Source organism: Pongo pygmaeus, chromosome 19 (assembly GCF_028885625.2).
Source record: "Pongo pygmaeus isolate AG05252 chromosome 19, NHGRI_mPonPyg2-v2.0_pri, whole genome shotgun sequence".
NCBI lineage: Eukaryota > Metazoa > Chordata > Mammalia > Primates > Hominidae > Pongo > Pongo pygmaeus.
The window spans coordinates 23575482-23593302 of NC_072392.2; positions in this window are offsets into that span (position 1 = coordinate 23575482).

Here is a 17821-nt window from a genome sequence, read left to right on the forward strand (position 1 = left end):
AGCAAAAGCAGAATTAAGCACAGAAAAAAATGGTAAGACAAAAAGAAGAAAACATGATATCCTTTCATTGTCCAGCATGATTTTTTGCATGATCCATGGAATAAAAATATAAAAAATTAACTTTCATAAGCAATATAATCTAACTTGCTTATAAACAAAAAAAGCTGTCTTGATCATTAAGATCATGTTTAATCTGCATTAATTTTCATTTAGGGAATTTTATAGATTCTTTGAAGTATCAAAATATCTGTACATAATTATAGCACCAATTATATGAGTCGCAGAGGTAAATTCTGCTTGAGCAAACGTAAGAAAAGAGAGCGTGTTTTCTTTATTTTTTTGCTTCATAGATACTTTTTCTTTTTAGAATAAAACTCTCTTCAACCAGAAAAATATATTTCAATATGGTTTTTAATTTAAAAATAAGTCATGTGGTTCTTCATGATTAGTCTCTGATTTGAAAGCTTAGTCATTTGGGAAAAAATAAATACTGTTCAATCAACACAGTATTTTCTTCTTTAAACTTTTTATTCACATCTTTTAGTTTACCAGTACCAATCCTGAAATACCTAAGACTGAGGGTTTAAACATTTCGCGTCTTTAATATTCCTTTTTAAATTAATGCCCCTTTTAACATCCAGAACTCATTGCCTAGTGAATTCCTTAATGTAGTCTCCAATGCATAATACATAGCTAAGCTTGCATTGAACAGGTAATATCATCTCCTTTTTGATTGATTAAAAGAAGTAATACAAAGTATTAAGTAAAACACTAATTGAAATATAAATATTTTAGATTATATAACCATCAAAAAATTATTCATACATGAAATTGAAACCATTTCATTGCACGTATTTTACTGATTACAGGATTTGTAATGCATGTTCTACCCTGTGAAGAATAAAAATATCTTTCCAAAGTATCAAATACGTCATTGAGAATTTTACAGAATATGCTGCCTGGGAAGAAGTAGAATCACCTGACATTGTTAAACACTGGCAAAGACAAATAACAGCTTGTGCCAATGCACAATGCCTGGAAGTTTGTTGATATAGATGAACATGGACAGATATTTCTTTAAGCAGTATCATCATTGGTTTTCCACTTAACAGAAATGAAGGACCTCATATTTATGACATATTAGAAATCATGACAATGAAGTTGTTCATTTTTCTTCTAATACTTTTCTCTATCAAATAGACACTACTAGGAGAGTGCATAGTGAGTACTTACCGACAGGGTAGAGTTAAAGTTATCCATTCTGTTTAGGTGATCTTGCCCAAATCATCGTCCAATATAGTATTCCACTCTTGCAGTAAAGAGTGGTTATCCACCGATTTTTAAAGTTCTAAGTCTATATCCTTATTGGAAGATGCGGACAGAAGAGGGAATTGTTTCAAGTTTATGAGTGTACAGTAGAGAAAAGTAGCACATGCTTGCATTTTACTTAAGAGTTGTCTGGGTGGTCATAAAATCAAACTACCTGTTTAGGGATAAGAAGTACTTAGTTTTAACAGACATCGATAAGACAGAACACATCTCCAATGACCCCAGAAGGAGAAGATGCATGAAGAGCTATTACAAAAGGTTAAAACTAAAGGAGAGAACAGGGATCAGAGAAACAGGAAGATGTGTACAGTGATAGTTCTGAGAAAGGTTATTTTACCTTAAAATGGCTTTTTTTGTTTTTGTTTTTGTTTTCTTTTTGAGACGGAGTCTGGCTCTATCACCCAGACTGGACTGCAAGCTCTGCCTCCCGGGTTCATGCCATTCTCTTGCCTCAGCCCAAGTAGCTGGGACAACAGGTGCCTGCCACTATGCCAGGCTAATTTTTTGTATTTTTAGTAGAGACGGGGTTTCACTGTGTTAGCCAGGATGGTCTTGATCTCCTGACCTCGTGATCCGCCCACCTCGACCTCCCAAAGTGCTGGGATTACAGGCGTGAGCCACCACACCCAGCCCCTAAAATGGCTTTTAAGTATTTCCTTGAATGAAAACACCAGATATATTCAACACCAATACTAACACAAAAAGACTTGGCAGCTGGGCGCGGTGGCGCACACCTGTAATCCCAGCACTTTGGGAGGCTGAGGCAGATGGATTCATTGAGGTCAGGAGTTCAAGACTAGCCTGACCAACATAGTGAAACACCATCGCTACTAGAAATACAAAATTAGCTGGGCATGATGGCGGTTGCCTGTAATCCCAGCTACTCAGGAAGCTGAGGCAGGAGAATTGCTTGAACCCGGGAGGCAGAGGTTACAGTGAGCAGAAATCACGCCACTGCACTCAAGTCTGGGTGACAGAGCAACATTCCATCTCAAAAAAAAAACAAAACAAAACAACAAAACAAAAAGTCTTGGCAAACAAACCATTGTCATTCTTTGGATAACAATTTTTTAACCATTTCCAATTTAAGGTCCAAGTGTCCTGACCCCCACGTCTGTAAGAGATCATTGCTAGTCACAAACATTCAGGAAAACAATAATCCTAGCTTGTACTTCCCAATAACTAATTAGAAGTGTCTCTTCTGCAATTTGATTGAATCATCTCCAAGGAAAAACACTGTTGTAAAAAATAAATATACATATAATTATGTATATATAATGTACAATTTTAAATATATTTCATTACATTGATATTTTAAATATATATTTCATTACATTGATATTTTAAATATATTTCATTACATTGATGTACTCTCAAAAATAGTAAACATGCAAACTAAACTCCTAACTGTTGCTTAGACCACACTATAGATACATATAAGTCAATAACCTTTCTCCTGAACTGTAATCTCACTGAAATAAACTGATCTTTAACCCAAAGAAATGTGAAGATCATCAGTATGGGATTACATTTCCTTTACAATGGCTTTAGTCAAGTGTAACTATAGTGCTGAGTATAACTACAATTGCATTAAATTGCAATTTAATTGAGAATATTCAAGAGTCCTTAAATTTTCAAAATATAAATAAAACCTAACAATATTAAAACTGATTTTCAACAGAAAATGTTTTTACCTTGTATTGAAATTATTAAACACACTACAATTACCCAACTTAAACCTATTCCAGGTAGATATTCTTCTGAATCCAGAAGCTAGTAACATATAATATATCTGTACATAACATCTTTACAAGATAGTTTTAAATATGACATATTTACAATCACTTAAATTTTGTTTTTGCTACCGATTGACTACTGATAATTCATACAATATCCTCATTTTTCAAGTAATAAGCTATTTTATAGTAGTTAGCATTGAGATTACTCCACAGTCAATTTTCCTCAAACTGTATTTTCTTCCTCTGGAATCCAAATTAATCATAGATGGTAATATCTTTCGTGGAAGGACAACTAAGGAGAAGACTTATTGGGTGATTAGTGGACAATTATCTTAGTTCTTTTTACAAAATAAGAAGACTTAATCTTTAAAACAAATTCAAAATCTTTTTTATATTTGAATATCTTATCCACAGCTTGGTTATGAAAACTTGTATTTTTTATGTTTCTACACTGTAGTTTTGAGTTACCTTTGTGCCATAATCAATTATGGACAAAAAATAAAAATACTAATAGAGCACAAGATTTAAGAATGAAACATAATCCTTACCCCACCCCTTCACCATTTCTGAAAAAGATAACAAGAATGACTATAAAAATGCGTATGTAGCATAAAAACTATTTTCATATCCTGATTCTATTGCTGATAAGAAGGATATGGCGTCTCTGTGGCATTTTAAAAATATAGCCACGAATACTTTGAATGCCCTGACATCGAAGGGTAGACATGTTTCTTCCCCCTAAGTCAGACAGGCTGTGATTGCTTAAAGTAACTGAGCATTAAAGTAATTCTATGTGACTTCTGAGGCAAGATTATTAAAGGCAATACATTGACCCATTAACTGAAACACTCAGGAAAGCTACCTGTATGATTCCACGCTGTGAGGGAGGCTCAAGTTACATGAAGAAGCAATATTCAGACACTCTGGTTAAGAGATTATTTTGAGCCCAGCTTTTAAGTCATACCAATGTAGAAGCCAAACATGTAAATGAAGCAGCTTTCAGAAGATTTCATTGTCCAACGTTGAATTCATTCCTAGACATCTAGGACTTCTCAGAGGCCCCAAATACTGTAGACCACAGAAATGTCACCCCACTTTGCATTTTCAACCCCCTGACCCCAAAATATATGAGGATGACAAAATGGTTATTGCATCATGCCACTGAATTTGAGCAGTTTGTTTTGCAGAAATAACTAGCAGAAGCAATCACAAATAGAAATGTTTTCTTTCTCCACAATTTGGAAGATGATGGTCTTAAGAAAGACAAAAAGGAAAGAGGAGAAAATGTGGCATAGGACAAACCTGAGTCTTCCATTTCATAGCTGTCAATTTTGGCAATTGGTATTTAAATCATGGATGATATTTTCATATTCTGGGCATTTATGAAAGGTTAAATTAGATAGCATAATTAAAGTATCAGACACAACTGTGCTTTCAACAAAAAAATGCATAATTGTTTCATCCCTCCCCTTACTAAATAAATTTTAATAAGTCTTTTTATAGGTGAAACATTAGTGCCAGAAAAGAATTTCAAACTATGTAAATAACAAAAAAATAATGTTTGGCTTTTTTGAAACTAAGGAAAATTTCATAGTGCAAGAGGTATTGGTAATGCAGTCTATAGAGATAAAAAATCATTCATTTTAATAAATACATGACAATCTCACAGGAAGAATACGAAGTTTGAGATACACAGGTACATACACAGGTAAATAAAAGGGTTGCATTTCCAGTCCTCATGGAATTTAGAATCTAGCAGGTAAATAAATGGGAATCACACACAATTTTTAGCCTGATGAATTAATAAAAAGACCACAATACTATAGGAATATAGAGCAGCAAAATTTGCCCTTGTCTCCTCGAAAATAAACCATTAAACTGATTCAAAATAATAAACAGTAGCTAGTAAATACTAGAGAAGTATGCCTTGAAGCAGCAGCAATAGACATATAAGCTGTGAGAAGAAAGAATGCAGAACATCTTAGCGAAATCGAGAGACAACTAGTGTGTTTGGGTCACAGACACCAGTAAGCATACGTGACTGGAGAGAGAAGTCAGGGCTATATGAAAAGGACCTTTAGTAGATTACCAAATTTCTCTTAAGGGCAATAGTGTATTATTCAAAGGGGTTAAGCAAGTGATTTCAGATATTAGTTTTAAAATGTTAGCTAAAGAATGCACAATCTGTATGACTCTCCAGACTAAAACTTTTAAGGATTTTCATACTTTTCTTTCCCTTTTGATGCTCATGACATACCCTCATTCAAAAAACGTTTGGGCATTATTCTTCTATAATTATATAACAGACATAAGAATACTTGATGTATGATTTGTACTGTCATGCCCTGATTTAGGAAACAGAAATATGAAGTCTTTTTATCACACACATGATACAACTGGAAAAAGTATTTAAATTTATCGCTATGTTGTTTCATGATTTAAAAAAAAAAATCTACAAACTGAGTTTACACTCCAAACTCTATCCCAAGTATAGCAGGAATTTCACAGAAATTAAGAGGATTGGTTAAGTTTTGAAAAACTAGTATGTAGCTTTATATAATTACTAAACTGAAGAACAAAATATTATATTATGATAAACCTCTCATTATTTTTTGTCATAGTTTCAAATGTCTATATATTTGCTTCACATTTAACTATTGACACTTGTGGTTTGAAAGCCTCTTAGTCTTTCTTGCTGTCTAATGGATGTTTGCTTAATAGGCCTTGATACTATTGTAGGCTTGAATTTCTATAAATCTTACCTCCAGAACACACAATATAATAACTACCTATCCTATACAGAGGGTCCAGATGTTCTACCTGTCTTTCTGGTCTCATTCATAGAACTTATTTCTACTACTGGGACACTCTTCTCATGAGAAAACAAACAAAAAACAGAAACAAAAACAAGTCTACTTCCAAGAACACAGAACTTTTACTAGACCCTATTGAGGGGCTATAGTATCTTTTTGGGAGTAACAGTACATTAGAATTTTTCATTTCTACCCCCACCTGCTGCCACTACCTGTTCTTGAGGTTAAGCTTTTGCTGAATATGGTCAAGAAGTAGGTTGTCACTTCCTCCTACCAGCTTTAATTCACGGAATGAGGACTGTTTGGGTGCAACACACTGAGAACACTGAGCCCTGATTGCCTTCTTTCTGGTTTGTAAGGCAAAGTTCTCATTCCAGGAGTGGCAGACTGAGATTACCAACGGCTACTTCTCATCCCAGTGACCCAGTCTCAAAGTAGGGCTGTCACTCCGAGATGAGAATGCTGCTCTCTTTGCTGCAATCACCAGAGCCAAAGCTCAGAAGTTTTGCCCAAAGGAAGGGGCAGAACATACAGCAGAGAGTGTAAAGCTTTTCCCAAAAGAAGAGTCTGAGGAAATTTCAACTTCATTGAACAACAATGAAGTGGTGGTAAAAAGCAAGTAAGAGAGACTGGCACTTTATTGCAGACATGCTTTGAAACACAGGTCAGCTAGTTTACCAGGAATAACCCATGAAAAAGACAGCTAAGAAGAGCCCTTCTGGTGTCAGGAAGAAGCTTCAAATGCTGAACAAATGAAAAGACCTGAAATAATAAGACTGTTAATATAACAAAAACTGTAAATACCTAGTATGTTTTTTATCTTTTTTTGAGATATAAAATTATGTCAAGTGCGTTAGTCTGTTCATGCTGATACATATATATACCAGAGACTGAGAAATTTGTAAAGACGAAATTTATTTCTCATAGTTCTGCAGGCTGGAAGTTTAAGACCAATTTGCTGGCAGGTTTGGTGTCTGCTGAGGTGCCTTGAATACTGCATCCTCCAGAGAGGATGAATGCTGTATTTTCATATGGTGAAAAGGATGAAAAGGCAAAGGGTCCTAATTCCCTCCAGCCCTTCTATAAGACACTCATACCATCCATGAGGACAGGTTCCAGCTCTTAATGCTGTCACATTGAAATTAAGTTTCAACATGAACTTTGGAGAGGACAAAACAACAAACCATATCATCAAGTAACAGTTATAACAAATTATTGGGTATATAGCATATATAGATGTAATGTGTACGGCAATAATAGCACAAACAGAAGGAGAGCCAAAGTATACAAAAGTGAACAAAAGTAAAATTTATATATACATAGGTCACTAGAATTGCTATGCATCTAAAATTGATTCTGTTAAGATGTATACAGTAAACCCTAAACAAGGGAAACATTGAAAAAATATAGATAAATTATTAAATTTAAATTAAATGTTTTTTAGAAAATACCTAATTCAGAAGCAAGCAGTAAAGGAGGAATAGAGGGATGAAAAAGACATAAGGTATACAGAAAACTGAAGTAAAATGATGGATGTAAATGTAACTATACTAGTAACCTCAAGTGAAAATGAATTTAAATATTCAAATAAAGGAAATATTGTCAGACTGGAGGAAAAACAAATTAATTAAACAAGATCCATCCACATGTTGTCTGCAGGAGACACACTTTAGATCCGAAGATGAAAATTCATACAAAAAAAGGATGGAAAATTTGTATGATGCAGGCAGTAACCCCAAGAAAGCTGGAATTGTTATATTAATATCAGAAAAAAATAGACTTTGAAACAAAAGGGGTTAGAGGTAAAGAGAGATTTCATAAAAATAAAAGGACCAATATCTCAAATATAAATAATTATAAGCATATATATGTGTGATGAAAGGCTTCAAAATCCATTGACATAGAAACCTCCAAAAATGAAGATTAGACAATTTAACATACTTCTTGCAGCCTTGGATACTCACTTTCACAAATGGATAAAATGACTAGGCAGAAGATCAACAAAGAAATACAACACTTGAACAATACTATAAAATAACCAGACTGATTAGATATTTAAGGAACACTGTAACAACAGTAGATTCTCAAGTGCACACGCAACATTATCCAGGAATACCATATCCCAGGCCATAAAATAGACCTCAATGAATTTAAACATTGGAATAATACAAAGCATATTTTCAGACAATAATTGAGTAAAATAATAAATCAGCAATAGGAAAATTTGGGAAACTCAGAATTATGTGGAAATTAAACAACATGCTATTAAATAACCAATGGGTCCAAGAAGAAATAAATTAGAAAATACTTTAAGAATGCATATCTCCTATGTGATGCAATAAAAGTAGTTCTCATACTCAAAAATTACATTCTCTAACCTGCCACCATAAGGCACTGAAAAAAGAGAAAATTGAAACTACAGCAACCACAAGTAAGTATTAGGGTATACAAATTACTGAAACAGAAAAACAATTGAGAACCTCAACAAAGCCAAAAATTGTTTCTTTGAACACATCAACAGTGGCCACAATTTATATAGACCAACCAACAAGGAAGAGAAACTATTCAAGTATTAATGAAATTTTTAAAAGGACACTAAACAAATAAAAATTTATTATAAAAGTACCCTATGAACAATTATATCTAAAATTTAGATATTTTTTAAGAACTGGACAAATTCTAAGAAAGATTCAAATTAGCAAAAATGAGTCAAAGAGAAATACAAAATCCTATCAAGTAAAGGGATTAAGTTAGTAATCAAAGCTACCACCTCGGGAAACTGACAATAGCAACAAAATCTTCTAGCCAAGAATGCCTCTACCAAACTTTTAAAGTTGAATTAATACAATTATTTACAAACTCTTGCAAAAAAAAGAGAATACACTTCCCAGTTTATTCTATGAAGCTAGTTACCCTAATAACAAAACCAGACAAAACATCAAAAAAAAAACCACAAACACAGAACAATATCTTTAACAAAAATAGATGAAAAAAATCCTCAGCAAAATGCTAATGACCAAAATCCAGCAATACATAAAACATAATATACTATAACCAGGCAGGACTTATCTCAGGAATGGAAAAAAATATAAAATAAATGCATCATTAACTAGAGTCAATTATACTGAGTTTCATTTTCCCTATTGATTACCTACTAAGTTGCTTCCAGTTTTACAGTATTTTGTACCGCCATTCCTAGACTCATATCTGGACTGTTTCACAGTATCGACTTTAGAGAATATAGAGGGATAATCTTGGAAATAGAGAAACAATATTGTTCATTGATTTTAAAAGCATATATATACACACAAGTGGTCAAAAAGTCATTTTAGCCAAAATGAATTCCATGTCAATGTAAATAAAATAACGAAATGATACCATCAATCAAAAAGAGATGAGAAAATGGAGGAAATGAATATTGGAAAATAGAGTCACTGACTTAATTGTTGGATTTCTGGTGAAGCAGGAAAACAAATTAAATTCTCTTCTGTAGAGTTATCCTATCTAGGGCCACATGTCTTTAACCTGGCACCAACGAAGTACTAAAACCATATAACAAAACATTCTTTTATTAATTCCATATTCATCAAATGATTTTCTGGTATACATTTGGGTCCTCATGTAACTTTATCTAGAAAGGACACTTTTGTTAATTTAAAAGGAATATTTCAGTTCCTACGCATTTCTTTACATTAACTGGCTTAAACACCGATCTCCGTTAGTTAATGTTAGTATACCCCCTACCCAAAACTGGATTAATAATCAGGTATCTGGGCAGGAAATGCTGTGCCGCAGGGTCTACTAGCAGTGAATGAGTAAGGAAATGATTCTGTGTGTCTTTCTGTAGTAAGGCATTCATAGCTTCTGTTTTACAAAGCATAATTATAGCTACCAATATTTTGGAGCCATAAATCATCAGTAAAAGGCTATATTTGTGTGCAAAACATTTGATATAAAAAGTTAAGGCTTCCAGTCTTATTTTATTTTGTTATAACTTTTCTAATTACATGGTACTATATTTTCAGATGAGTACACACAATGAGAATTAAAAAAACAAAATTACCATTCACAGTTTGCCTTCTTTTCATCAAATTGGTCTCATGTCATATAAACGTAGTTTATTTTAGAGATGCAGTGTTCCTCTCTATTCATACCATCATCACTCAACATGGTATTATGGTGAACATTTGGGTCATTACACTGGCTTATACTTTAACAGACTGCTATGAAATTGGATATTATCCTTAAGCTCCAATGTCTGTATGGCCCTGATAATGCTGAAAATGCAGTCCTCATTGTACCTAACCTTAGGAAACGAATAAATGGCTATATGGAGTCCTGCCTCCCTTTGTGCTTTTATATTCCTGATGGCATGATTTTATAATACTTCACAGAATATGTCAAAGACTAATTGTGAAATATTTGGATGTAAGTTATTTGGATGTCCCTGATTACACAACATCTGCATGTAAGATAATACACTATTTTCAATTATGATTTTGTCAAGTTCTCAAAATACAGGATTGGCTTTTAACAAACTATTTCTGTGTGCCGGCATAATACCATTTGTGCTATTTTCTTATGTTTATTCTGTATATTAAAGAGACATTAATTAAAAGGGCTTTTGCGCTTATTTTAGACAATAAAGAAATTTATTATGAAAGTTTGCACATAAATATGCTGGATAGTCATTTCATAATAAAGTATGACATTATTTTATTTATGTCTCCCAAAGGGTAAAGATCATTCAAGCAGAAATGTCTCCTGTATCGGTATTTATTCACCTAAATAGACTGTTTTGGTTAAAATTTTAATGAAAAGTCATGCTTATATTACTGTATAATTTAGTATATGCATGGATATTTATCTGTTCAAAGTAGAGATGTAGTTGACATGAAGGGATGTCTGCCTAGTTCACAAAAGTATGACCATAAAAATATCATTTTTATGATACTCCTTATGGGAGCTATCCCTTTGTCACTCCAGCCTTGAAACTGTAATGTCAGAGATTATAGTATCTACTTCCCTGGGCAGTACTTTTTGATCCAAGTAATAGGTCCACGATCTGAGAATAGTCAAAGTGCATCTCAGATTTTTCAAGGGTTGGAGAGGGTGAAGGTTTCACTTCTGATGGTATATGTTGTAAGAATGAGTCTGTGTCTGTCAGTGCCAAAGAAAGATGGAGTGAGAATAAAGCTGATGCTCAGAGAAGAGGGAATGAGAGAGGTAATATTGACTATTTAAAATCCGTCCTGAGGTCAGACCCACAAATGCATTTTCTGTTATTTTATTTCAATACTGATAAAACCTTTTTATGTTTATAGTTAGGTCAAATTAGTTTTTTCTATTTCAATTAAAATAACAGGTGTAAAAAAACACAAAAGTACCCCATTTCCCCTTGCAGATGTATTGTTCTGAAGCTAGACTAATGTTGAAATACTCGCGGTCAACCTAAAATGATACTATTTTACTGATGCCTTCATTTTTAGTATCTTTTCCTTAGATTTTTCAAGAGGTAAAAACATCTACTACAGATGTGTTACCTTTTTTGAGGTTGCTTTTCGTCTTGTTATCTGGTATGTGTGTGGCTGGGACAATGGAACACGATGGAAAGACTGAAAATGATACAATTCCAAAAAGCTGTTTTTACAGTGTGAAGCCTAGCCTCAGAGTAAAATCCCAATACTATCATGCAAAAAATTACTAGGTTTGCACCAAGTATGCATAGGTTGGAAAACTAAAAAGGCCTATGAGGCCCTATAAGAAAAACTTTATTAGTATTTAATAAAGGTAAAGGTAAAGTACAACAGAAATAAAATGCAGGAAATCATTGAAAGTCTGTCTTTCAGGATCCTTTCTCAGTCTCACGGACACATTTTATCTGTATATTATGAACCTTCAAGATTTGAGCTTACTATAATAATTTAAAGTGCAGAAAAGTCTTTATAGCAGGCTCCCTCATACATTGTTGGTCATATACTTCTTAAGCCACGTTGTGTAAACCATCAAACTAAACATTCTCAACGATGTAGACCAGTTGGCACTAAACTTAAAAGCAACATATTATGAATCACTAACTAGCACATGCCATTTTCATCTTGCTCACGGTCAGTGTTATGCTTCCAAGGCATCTCTAGATATAAATATCAAGCTGTTCCAGTCCAACTGTAAAAGCCCTCTCTTATGTAGCCATACATTGACATATATGAGAATATAAAATGTGTTGAGGATATATGAGAATATAAAATGTGTTGAGGAAAAAGTATCAAGGGATTGAGAAATCTACATAAATTTTAAAAAGAATTAAGAGAAAGCCAGGCTATATTTAATGTCATCAAAGACAATTCTAGTGCATTGGCAATTTTTTCACATGACTTTTCTTTCTTTTCCCCTTGACTGATTCTCTCCTAACTAGTTTTAATCAATTTTATAGAATAATTTGCATATAAGGCACACATTTGTCCAGTTCAGTTTTACAAATTTATAAAGCTAGATAATCACCTACACAATCAAATATAGAATATTCCCTTCACCTACACATTTATTGCACGACCTTTGCAAATGAAATTCCCCACTTCAACCCCAGAAAGGTTTAATGCATTCTGTCTTGGGAATTTCAAATTTTATTAACATGGAAGCATACAGTATTATTTAGTATCTGCCTTCTTTCCTCTAGTATATGATAAAAATTCCCCTTTAATTTTTTTTTGTATAAAGGAATGACAATCCTTCAACTGTAAAAACCAAAGAACATGCCACCCAATTAATCACATGCCTTAGGGTATATTTCTGAAAAATAAGATACATATTTTAAAAGCAACTTTATTAAAACTCAGGGCCATTAATGTATGTATACAAATACAACACCAGAAAATAAAGTTGTTTCCAGGCCGGGAGCAGTGGCTCTCACCTGTAATCCCAGCACTTTGGGAGGCCGAGGTGGGCGGATCACGAGATCAGGAGATTGAGACTATCCTGGCTAACACGGTGAAATCCTGACTCTACTAAAAACACAAAAAATTAGCTGGGCTTGGTAACCTGCGCCTGCAGTCCCAGCTACTTGGGAGGCTGAGGCTGCAGAATGGCGTGACCCCGGGAGTCAGAGCTTGCAGTGAGCTGAGACCATGCCACTGCATTCCAGCCTGGGCAACAGAGTGAGACTCCGTCTCAAAAAAAAAAAAGAAAAAAAAGAGAAAAGCTTCTGCAAAGCAGAGGAAGCAATCAGTAGAATAAAGAAACAGGCCAGGAGCGGTGGCTCACGCCTGTACACCCAACACTTTGGGAAGCTGAGGCTCGCCAATCACGAAGCCGGGAGATCGAGACCATCCTGGCTAACACGGTGAAACCCTGTCTCTACTAAAAAGACAAAAAAATGTCCCGGTGTGGTGGCGGGCGCCTATAGTCCCAGCTATTCGGGAGACCAAGGCAGGAAAATGGCGTGAACCCAGGAGGCAGAGCTTGCAGTGAGCGGAGATCGCTCCACTGCACTCCAACCTGGGTGACAGAGCAAGACTCCGTCTAAAAATAATTAAATTAAATTAAAATTTTTAAAAAATGAAACAACCCAGAGAATGAATGCAAGTATTTGCAAAATATGCATCAGGCAAGGGGTTCATACACGAAATACATAACTCAAACTGCTCAAAAGCAAAAATACAAATGATCTTATTTAAAAAAATCTACCCGAAACTTTGTCCCCCGCCATTATTTCCCTACCTTCTTTTCCCGACCGCCTTTGGCCCCCTCCCTCTCACCACCCTTTTTCTTCCACCATCTGCCCCCAAAACTTCCATCATTTTTTTCCCACCCTCATTTCACAAAGCCTTCTCTACTCTCGTGCTCAACACCCTTTTCCCCATCCATCTACCCAAACCCTTTCCCCAGTTTCTTCCCACCGTCTTTTCCGCTTATCCCTGGCCACCCTCTTTTTCTCCCTCCCGCTCTCATCACCCTCTTTTGCTCCTTTAAGCAAAAACATTTTTCTCCGTCTTTTCCCAAAACCTTCTCTCCACTCCTGCTGCTCACTACCCTCTTTTCCCCCTTCATCCACCCAAAAACTGTTTTCTTCATCGTCTTTCCCCTCGTTCCTCCTTGCCATTCTCTTTCCCTTCTCCATCTACCCAAAAACATTTCCCCGGTCTTTTCACAAAGCCTTCTCCCCACTCCTATTCACCTCCCTCTTTCCCCTTCCATCTACACCCCAAAACTTTCCCCCTTTTCAAAGTCTCCCCCCTTTACCACTCGTGCTCTTTCCCCTATCCTGCTTGCCACCCTTTTTGCCCTCCATCTACCCCAAACGATTTTTCCGTCGTTTTCCCAACCCCCTATCACTGGGCTCCCCTCTTGCCACCCACCCTCTTTCCTCCTCGTCACCCTCTTTTCCCACTATATCTATCCAAACAATTTTTACCCACCGTCTTTTCTTTCTCCACCTTCTTTCCTACCACTGTCTTTTCACAAAACCTTGTCTTCCTCCTGCTGGCTACCCTCTTTTCCCTTCTCCCACTTGCTACCCTCTTTTGCTCCTCAACACAAAAACTTCCCCCCACCCACTGTATTTTCTCCCCACCGTCTTTTCACAAAACCTTCTCTCCCTACTGCTAGCCCCATTTTCCCCCCATCACCTCCCCGTTTTTCCTTCTCCCACTTGCCACCCTCTTTTCCACCTCCATCTACCCTTAAACTTTTTACCCACGGTCTTTCTGCAAAACCTTTCTTCCCTCCCATTCCCCACCCTGTTTTTACACCTCCATCTACCCAAAAACTTTTTTCCCCACCATCTTTTTGCCGACATCTTTCTGCAACACCTTCTCCGGCTAAGCTATCCTTTTTTCGCTTTGGCACTATCTACCGTCTTTACTCCCCTCCATCTATCCCAAATCTGTTTTCCTTCTCCTACCGCTCCAGCCGCGCTGCTATCTCTCCGTTGCTGCCAACAACCGCAGCGAGGCGAGCCGTGCTGCCGCGGCTCCAGCCTCCAACATACGGCAAGTGACTCCTGATTCCTAGTCCTTTATGTCGGGCAGCGAGCAACTCCATAGCAAAATACAGGAACCTGAAAAAACCTGATCGCTCTTCAGCATCATTTATATACTGTGGTTATGCCCACGGAGGTTCCTGGACTGCATGTTTTGATTGGATGAGAAAAAAACCTCCAGGCTTACTCTGATTGGACTTTATGATCATGTTCTGACTGGATAAGAGCAAGTCTGAACACAACCAATCACAGAATGAAAATAAAGTCCAATCAGAGTAGGCCTAGAGGTTTTTTTCTTGTCCAATCAGAACATGTAATCCAGGAGCTGTATTTGCATAACCTCGTATATAAAGTATGCTGAGGTCGCGTCAGGTCATTTCAGGCTGTCCTGTGTCCAGCCCTGCTGGACACAGAAACTTGCCCTGCTGGATATGAAACCTCATAATACTAGAGTAATTTGAAAAGTGTGGCATTGGCACAAGAAAAGACAGACAAATCAAATTAGTCTAGAATTGTGGACAAGTAGGAATATACTTTATAATGAAGATGGCTTTGTTTTTCTTTCTTTTTTTTTTTTTTTTGAGATGGAGTCTCACTCTGTTGCCCCAGCTGGTGTGCAATGGCATGATCTCAGCTCACTGCAACCTCCACCTCCCAGGCTCAAGTGATTCTCCTGCCTCAGCCTCCCAAGTAGCTGGGATTACAGGTGCATGTCACCATGCCTGGCTAATTTTTGTATTTTCAGTAGAAAAGAAGTTTCACCATGTTGGCCAGGCTGGTCTCGAACTCCTGACCTCAAGTGATCCACCCACCTCAGCCTCCCAGAGTGCTGGGATTACAGGAGCCACCGCTCCTGGCCTTCTTTTTCTTTATTTGCTATTTCAGTTCCATAGACGCATGCAAAGAGTAACATAACAAATGTCCATCTACCTACCATCTGTGATTACAAAACTTAGTATTTTATCATTCTTGCTTCAGAATTATTTAATAAAGACAATACTTCCTCTGCACAAATGCTTACCTTAAAACCACTCTTGAATTCTTTTCACAATTGACTTATCAACTCTCAAATTTAAAACCATGTGTTTTTGTCTTTATATTCCTCAGACATTTATAGAAAGGTATTTACTGAGCGGTTACTATGTGCCAGATATTATGCTGTTTTTATATACTGTTTTTACTTTATATAGCTAATTACATTATTTGTCACATATTAACCTATTTTAAATATGAAAAGAAATGATGTATTAATGTTTTCAAATCTTGATAACTTTTATTAAGTAAATACTTGAGAGGAAGCTTTTACAGGTAATTGTGGTTTTATTTATGTAGATATAGTTATAATTTATTAGAAGTACACTTGGTGTTTTAGTTCTTATTAATTCTATTTTTTTCCCATCCTGTTTAGATGGTTTCCTAGAAACATGATTATTTATTGGCGTTGATCTCACAGTCTGGTGAGGACTTCTTTGCTGATAATGTCAAGTTCAGGTTATCCTCCCAACCAAGGAGCATTCAGCACAGAACAAAGTCATTATCCTCCTCACTCTGTAAGGTATACGTTTCCCAGCACCCACCACCAGCAGGTAAGGAACAAATACTATGCCAATTGCACATGTTTTTTGTGTTTTTCTTTACTTTTCCTATTTAATACACATGTTAGTAGAAACCACCAAATTTACCCTTTTTTTTTAAGTGGCAGGAGCTGTTTACAAAGATGAGGAACGAAAGGTTAGGAATTAATTATTTCTGTCTTCTTACTATGGCTTTATGCCAATTTCAGGAGTTGAACTTGTCTTTGCTTTGGATGACAGGAGTTGATGATAAATAGAAAACTTATCAATTCTCTAGAATTTCTAGGGTAAGACCTATATTTATACTCCCAAGTTGTGGCTGAGTTTTAAGCTGGCCAGATAACTTGGCATGTCTCGAGTGATGGCCAGGATAAAGACCCCTGTCTTCTTGAGAGACTGATGGTAGGAAGATGTGTATAGTAGGTAGGAAGGAAGGGATGGTAGACAGGAAGGAAGACTTTATCATAGGAAGAGTTTGTAAGAGATTGATTTACCTTGTGAAAAATAAAGTATGAGGTGAAATAATCATCTCAGAGTAGACCAAGGATATGGGTGTAAGAGGTTTAAAGAAAAATAGGAAAGGACGGGATAAAACGGTCATCTCAGAGACTGAGAAAGCAGATTTGTCATCAGAATGTACTACGGGGTCCTCCTGAGGACTCCTGTGAAGTGCAGTCATGACTGCAGAGTTAGAATGGACATTCCCACGTTGTTCCTGTGTAGGGAGGCATTTAGTCTTTCACCATTACGTGTAATGTTAGTTGCACGTTTTTGTTGATGCCTTTTTTGGTTGAAGAGGTTGCTTTCTGTTCCTAGTTTCAGAATTTCTGTCATGATTGGATGTTGAATTTTGCTTGTGTCGTCCCCCTACCCCAGTGTTATTCATCTGATTACCAATTTTCCGGATTATTGTTGCTGCTGGTTTTTTCATAAAATCAGGCCGGGCGCAGTGGCTCACGCCTGTAATCCCAGCACTTTGGGAGGCTGAGGCGGGTGGATCACTTGAGGTCAGGAGTTTGAGATCAGCCTGGCCAACATGGTTATACCCCATCTCTACTAAAAATATGAAAAAATTAGCCAGGCATCGTGGCAGGCACCTGTAATCCCAGCTACTTGGGAGGCTGAGGCTGGAGAATCGCTTGAACCCGGGAGGCAGAGGTTGCAGTGAGCCAAAATCGTGCTGGTGCACTCCAGCCTGGGCAACAAGAGTGAAACCCCGTCTTAAAAAAAAAACAAAATCAACTTTGCAGTTGAGTTTATATATATACACATATATCTATATTAGAATGCACTTATTATATGTGTACATTGTAACAAATTTTGACAAATTCATGAACTCATAGAACCATCACCAAAATGAAGATGAACAACATTTCTAACACTCCAGCA